This window comes from Symphalangus syndactylus, chromosome 14 (genome assembly GCF_028878055.3).
Source record: "Symphalangus syndactylus isolate Jambi chromosome 14, NHGRI_mSymSyn1-v2.1_pri, whole genome shotgun sequence".
NCBI classification, from domain to species: domain Eukaryota; kingdom Metazoa; phylum Chordata; class Mammalia; order Primates; family Hylobatidae; genus Symphalangus; species Symphalangus syndactylus.
In genome coordinates, this window is record NC_072436.2 from 65,011,273 (window position 1) to 65,018,351 (window position 7,079).

Below are 7,079 nucleotides of genomic sequence, written 5' to 3' on the forward strand. Positions count from 1 at the left end.
GAGTTTTAAAGCCAATACCTGTTATGCATGAAATGAAAAACAAACAAAATCCAGCCTGATTTGGGGAGTGGCTGAGAATTGAATGGCAGGGTTCCCTAATGTCTCATTGCCAATCACAGCTTGTTAATGCTTTTTGCTCAAATGCAGTTTGCAGAGAATGGATTTAATTTGCTTTCTATTTTCTTTAATTAGATGGTGTAATTTACAGACAGTGAAATGCACACTTTTAAAATGGGAAGTTCAGTAAGTGTTCTCATACATGCACACCCAGGCAACCACAACCCAGATCACAACTTAGAGCATGCACAGCCCCCAGAAGGCCCCTCACTGCCCCTTCCAGCCAGCACACCGCACTCCATCCCCAAGAGAGCCACGATTCTGACTGCCACCACCACAGATTCATTTTGCTTGTTCCCCGAACTTTGTATAAATGGAAACATACAAATGGGATCATTTCATGAAACACAAAAATAGATTCCCCCTCTGCACTGGCTCCCCCAGATTGAACAGGTGCTGGAGGTTTCTAAACCTCATTCTGAGACCAGCCTCTTTTTGAGCTGTCTCCCAAGAGGATGCGGGATTCTAATTTTAAGATCCACAGCCAAGGTGACAGAAGAGATTTAGAACCCAGAATAGAGATAACTCATATACCTTAAGGTTTTGGACCTGGTTCATTTATATATGTGTAATTAATTAGTTAAAATGCACACATAGTAAAGAAAAAAATTCAAGCAGTGTAAAAGAATATGGCAGAAGTAAATTTCTCTCCTATCTAGTTATCCTAGGCCCATCATGTCCCTACTCAAAGGCAGCAACCCTTAGTGTACCTTGTTCACACAGCCTCCCAGCAAAGCCTAGGCATTTCTGAGCATGTGCATGTCACTAGAGGATATATTTCCCCTCTCCCTCCCGCTGCATACCTTTTTTTTTTTTTTTTTTTGGGACGGAGTCTCACTCTGTCACCCAGGCTGGAGTGCAGTGGCGCCATCTCGGCTCACTGCAAGCTCCACCTCCTGGGTTCACGCCATTCTCCTGCCTCAGCCTCCCGAGTAGCTGGGACTACAGGCACCTGCCATGATGCCCGGCTAATTTTTTGTGAGACATGGTTTCACCATGTTAGCCAGGATGGTCTCGATCTCCTGACCTCGTGATCCGCCCGCCTCAGCCTCCCAAAGTGCTTTTTTTTTTTTTTTTTTTTTTTTTTTTTTAACACAACGGCTGGCTTATACAGATCAAGGTCGCTGTTTAGCATGCTACCTTTTCCATTTAGTATAGCCTGCCGGACAGTTCTTAGCTTTTTAAATGAACTCCTACAGTGCTCATTGGGAGTAACAACAGGGAAAACTTAGGGCACTGTTCTAAACACGTAACATCTGCTCATTTAATTCACATTTTACCGTCTTTGTCACCTTGAAGGGCATGAGCTCCTTGAGTGAAATTGTTTGAAGAAAGGGAACACTGTCCTGTCGATCAGTATTTCCCAGGGAGATGGTTCCACTCTGCACTGGCATATCTGTGGCATTTTGGCCCTAAAGACCGACATCCCTGCAGGTGCTGTGGTCTCTTTGAGCTCCCTCATGTCTGCCACCTACTCCTGGTCCCTTGAAGCCCTGCTGTTGAACCTCCTCTGAGACAGTTCTGGGTGTAAGACAAAAGGAAGAGTCTCCAAATGAGGACATTTCTTAGACATGCAGCGAAAGCCTCATTTTCATTATTGCCATTTACGTAGTTGACTCAGATGTGCTGAATTTCCTGTTGCTAATGTAGCTGTTCCTTTGTGCTAATTTCTCAGAAATGCTAGACACCATTATTTTAGCAAAACTCACTTTGAAAACACACAGAGCAGGGTTTAAAAAAATAATAATAAGGGTCCCCAGTGTTCTGCGGGAAGATCTAGCTTCTCTACTTTAAAATGTTTCCCTCCTAACTTTTTATTATGAGAACTTCAAAACTTCAAGAAAGTTAAAAATATAATGACTCAGGGACCCTCCACTGAGATTAATAGCTCATCACCTTGGTGTCTGCATGGCTCCATCCATCTCTGTCTCTTCCTGCCTGCCTTCTGGCTAAGACCCTGAAGGCAATTTGCAGACATCCCGACACTGCAGTCCTAAGTGTGTCCACAGACACCTCCTAAGAAAATGGACATTCTCTCGCATAGACTGTCATGATGACATCTAAGAAAGTCAATCATAGTTCAATAAGATCATCTGACGTCTAGTCCACATTTAAATGGCCCTGGTTTTCCATGCTGCATCTTTTGAATTGGAATCCCTCTGGGGGTCACATATTACATCCAGTCATTTTATCTGTGTAGCCCTTTTTTGGCTAGAGCAGTCCCTTCCCTTTTGCTCTTTTTCTTCTCTTTTATCTTCTTTTCCTTTGTTTGGTGCGTTTGATATTGACTTTGTGAAGAGACTTGGCCATGGTCTTGTGAAATGTCCCACGGCTGATCTCTCAGGCTGCATCCTCCTGGTGTTGGTTCGCGTGTTCCTCCATCCTCTGAGAGCTCCTGGAGGTGCACGATGTTGGCTTTTTCCCCCCACAGTGATGCTGTCAGATCCCTTGTTAAGATGGTGACACCAGCTGTCCCCCTGTGGAGGCACACTGTCCCTTTTGCAATTAGTGTCCCTTGTGGGCAATGCTTTGTGAGCATCCTCTTTCCCAACAGAACAGATGACCCTTCTGTCAATCATTTTAGCATCTTTGGCCAAAACGAATATTCCACTTGCAAGATGGTAACTTTCTATACCTTTTAGATTCCTTCTACATTTTTTAGCTGGTGTTTTTCTGTAAATAGAGCTTTCTTTTTATTTTCCCCTTTGAAAAAAAATATACAGAAAATAACCATGAAAAATATAACCAACATCCATATTTTCACCAACCAGAATTTGTATTAAAATTTTGGCATATTCACCTTCAATTTTTTCGTATAAGAAGAAAAATATGACAGTGAAATCTCCAAAATCCACTAACTCCCTATTGTACTTCCTACCCTACACTCACCATCATAAATGTGGCTCTATCTTCCAGGCCCCTTTTTATACTTTTATGAGTACAGTACAGAATGTTTTAGCTATGAAAAATACAGTATATAGCATTATTTTGCCTGAGTTATTTTTAAACATTTTATATAAATAGCATTCTAAATCTATCATTATGCCCCTTTCTTTTCTCACCCAACACCTTTGAGATGAGCTCATATGTATGCTCATATAATGAGCTCATTCCCATTTAGCTGCTCTATGGGATTCCACACATACTTTTCCATTCCTCCTCTACTGAGGAACACATGGACTGTTTTTGATTCCTCGCTGTTAGGAGCCACGCTACAGTGGGCAGGCCTGTGCATGCCTCTGTGCAGATGTATAAGCATCTCTCTGAGTTGTGGCCAGCTTCACTAGATATCGCCCAAATGACCACACTAATATTCTCTCCCACCAGCAGCATGTGGCTGGCTCCTCCCCCATATCTTCATCCACATGGGATAGTATCAGACTATTACATTTTTGCCAAACTAATAGGCGAGAAATGGTATTTGTTGCTTTAATTTGTATTTCCCGATTACTAGCAAGGCTGTGCACATATGTTTCTCAGCCACTGCAAAGCGGTGTTTCGATGAGACACATGGGGTATGCTCTGCTCTGTGGATCTGAGCTGCTAGTGAATACTCGGTCTCTCCTCTTGAGAGCCCACCCTCAGCCAGTCGATGCACTGACAATCAGGTGGCTATCACAAAGGGAAGGAAATTATTCTCCATTGTCATTGTCCTTACATTTGTATGAATAATATTGCTTGTCACCTAGTATTTACCACCGAGCTTTCTATGTGCCAGGCTTTATTACTTTGCCCACTTTATTTGATCCCCTCAGAAATTTATTTATATTTACTTATGTGTTTATTTTGAGATAGGGTCTCACTCTGCCACCCAGGCTGGAGAGCACTAGCACAGTCACAGCTTACTGCAGCCTCAACCTCCTGGGCTCAAACAATCCTCCCACCTCAGCCTTCTTAGTAGCTGGGATGACAGGTGCGAACCACCATGCCTGCCTAACTTTTAAATTATTTTTTAGTAAAGACACAGTCTCAATTGTTGCTGAGGCTGATTTTGAACTCCTATGCTCAAGTGATCCTCCCAGCTCGGCCTCCCAAAGTGCTGGGATTACATTCATGAGCCACCATGCCAGGCCTAGGAATTGATTTATTATTTCCATTTTGCTGAAAAGGAGACAGAGGGTCAGAGCAGAGCAGTGACTTGCCTGAGGTCATACAGCCGGTAAGTGATCTGCTTCCAGAGCCCAAACCCTTCCCTCTGTACAATATTGCTCCTTCACACTCCTCCCAGATGCCCAGATAGTTCCCAGGGAGAATAAAAGATGGTTTTGCACTGAAAGAAGAAGATTGGTTCTGGTTATCTTGTCTCCTTGCCTGGTTCCCATGGCTATGAGCAGAGAAGTTGTTTGTTAACCAAAAATTACAGCCTTGCAAATAGCTTCCAGCCCATTTGCCCAGGTTTCTGGGTAGGAGACAAGCCGAGCAGGCAGTTATAGTACAGCCGGCCCTTCTGCAGTTTCTGCCTCCACAGATTCAACTAACCACTAACCACGAGTAGAAAATAGAAATAATGGCCAGGCACAGTGGCTCATGCCTGTAAACTCAGCACTTTGGGAGGCTGAGGCAGGTGGACTGCTTGAGGTTAGGAGTTCAACACCAGCCTGGTCAACACGGTGAAACCCTTTCTCTACTAAAATTACAAAAATTAGCCAGATGTGGTGGCGGACGCCTATAATCTCAGCTACTTGGGAGGCTGAGTCACAAGAACTGCTTGAACCCAGGAGGCAGAGGTTGCAGTGAGCAGAGATTGCATCACTGCACTCCAGCCTGGGTGACAGAGCAAGACTCCATCTCAAAAAAAAAAGAAAAGAAAAAGAAAAAATAGAAAATAATGCAAATGAAAACAAAATAGTATAACCATTTATATAGCATTTACATTGTATTAGGTGTTATAAGTAATCTAGAGATTATTTAAACTCTATGGGAGGATGTGCATAGGTTATGTGCAAATACTACACATTTTATATCGGAGACTTGAACATCTGCATATTTTGGTATTCTTAAGGACCTGGACCAGATCCCCTGTGGATACTGAGGGACAACTGTGCTTCTTTCTCACTCCAGGTCAGGAAGGAAAGGTGGGCTGGTAAACTCTTAATCTGTTCAAGTTTTTGGATTGGTTGTAGCCAGGGTGGGTGATCTGGGTGGGCAATGGAGCCACAGAACTGAACGTTCAAGAAACTTTTAGATCCTAAGTTGGGAAAAAGGAATCTCTCTCTCACTCGCTTTAGTTAAAGTCCTCTGTTGTACATGTGGTATTGGGCAGAGATATGTACAGGCTTCTCCTGAGGAGAACTCCACAGGAGAGGTGGCTTCCAGGTGGGTGAGCCTGCAGGACTTCAGGTCCAGTCTGCCCATTTATAAATAGGAAAGCAGAGGCATTGAAACCTCTAGGTCCTGGGCTGCTTAAGGGCATCAAAGTGCCTGACTGGTCCTCAGAGCCTGGCAAAGTATTCAGCTTACAACACACATTTCGTGAATATTTGTTGAATGAGTAAATAAATGGACAAGAAGGCCAGACGCGGTGGCTCACGCCTGTAATCCCAGCACTTTGGGAGGCCGAGGTGCGTGGATCACTTGAGGTCAGGAGTTCGAGATGAGCCTGGCCAGCACAGCGAAAACCCATCTCTACTAAAGATACAAAAATTAGCTGAGCGTGGTGGCAGGCACTGTAGTCCCAGCTACTTGGGAGGCTGAGGCTGGAGAATTGCTTGAACCTGGGAGGCGGAGGTTGCCGTGACATGAGATCATACCGTTGCACTCCAGCCTGGGCGACAAGAGCGAAATCTGTCTCAAAAAAAATTAAAAATTAAAAAGTAGTCCGGGCGCGGTGGCTCATGCTTGTAATCCCAGCACTTTGGGAGGCCGAGGCGGGCAGATCAGGAGGTCAGGAGATCGAGACCATGGTGAAACCCCGTCTCTACTAAAAAATACAAAAAAATTAGCCGAGCGTGGTGGCGGGCGCCTGTAGTCCCAGCTACTCGGAGAGGCTGAGGCAGGAGAATGGCGTGAACCTGGGAGGCGGAGCTTGCAGTGAGCAGAGATCGGGCCACTGCACTCCAGCCTGGGCAACAAGAGCGAGACTCCGTCTCAAAAAAAAAAAAAAAAAAAATTAAAAAGTAAATGGACAAGAAAGTTGGAATCTTAAATGCACAAAACCCCCAAGCTTTTGATTCCTTTGGGTTCTGTTGGGTGGAGGGGACCTATTTGAGGAAGGAGAATCAATGAACCGGGTCCTTCGTGAGAAGATGTGGCCGGGTCCTGCCATGAGGCCCTGGGTGACTCAGTGAGCACTCCCTGTCCACAGCTCAGCGACTCACAGATGTCCCCAGGGAGAAGTACAGAAGCTGAGAGTCTGGATGAGGCCCCAGGCTGCCTGGCCCCTGCCTTCCTGCTCTCCTCTCCCACCTCTCCCCTTTAACTCCGCTGCAGCTGCAGCCGTCTTGGTCTTGAGATGAGCCAGGCCCGTTCTCTGCTCAGGGGCCTTGCCCCTGCTGCTGCCCTGCCAGGAGTGCTCAGCCTGTGGCTCTTTGAAGGACTGAGTCCTTGTTCCAACAGCACCCCCTCAAAGAGGCCTTCCTGGATACCCTGGCCAGAGTCCCCACCCTGACCACCCCCTACAACTCCCATCTGGTTTATTTCCTGAGCACTTGCTCCTGCTTGGACTGACCTGGCACGTTCCTGTGCTTGCTGGTGGGCTATCTGCTTCCCTCATCTGAATGTCACTATGCCTCCGGCATCTGAGGCTGCGCCTGGCATGTGGCAGGCACTCAACAGACAGATGGTGCAAAAATGAGAGAAAAAGAGGCTGGGGCTGAGCACCATGCTGACACCTCTGGAAACCTTTCTCTCTGAGCAGTGGGGAGCCCCAGCTGGAAAAGGCCGCACGGCTCATGGTGAAGGTGATGACGATGATGCATGTGTGTGCACGGCAGGTGTTAGGGTAACAATAAGTGGCCACAGTT

General features: G+C 45.8%; 1 long non-coding RNA gene across 1 annotated transcript; it reads right to left on the reverse strand.

Annotated features, from left to right (window-relative positions):
- Positions 1 to 1,208: 1,208 nt before the first annotated feature.
- LOC129461676 (uncharacterized) lies at positions 1,209 to 6,837 on the reverse strand. The gene is made up of 3 exons (XR_008650648.1): positions 6,785 to 6,837; positions 5,391 to 5,901; positions 1,209 to 2,820 (listed from the first exon to the last, which is right to left on the reverse strand). It is a non-coding gene; the product is annotated as an uncharacterized lncRNA (long non-coding RNA).
- Between the last annotated feature and the right edge of the window lie 242 nt (positions 6,838 to 7,079).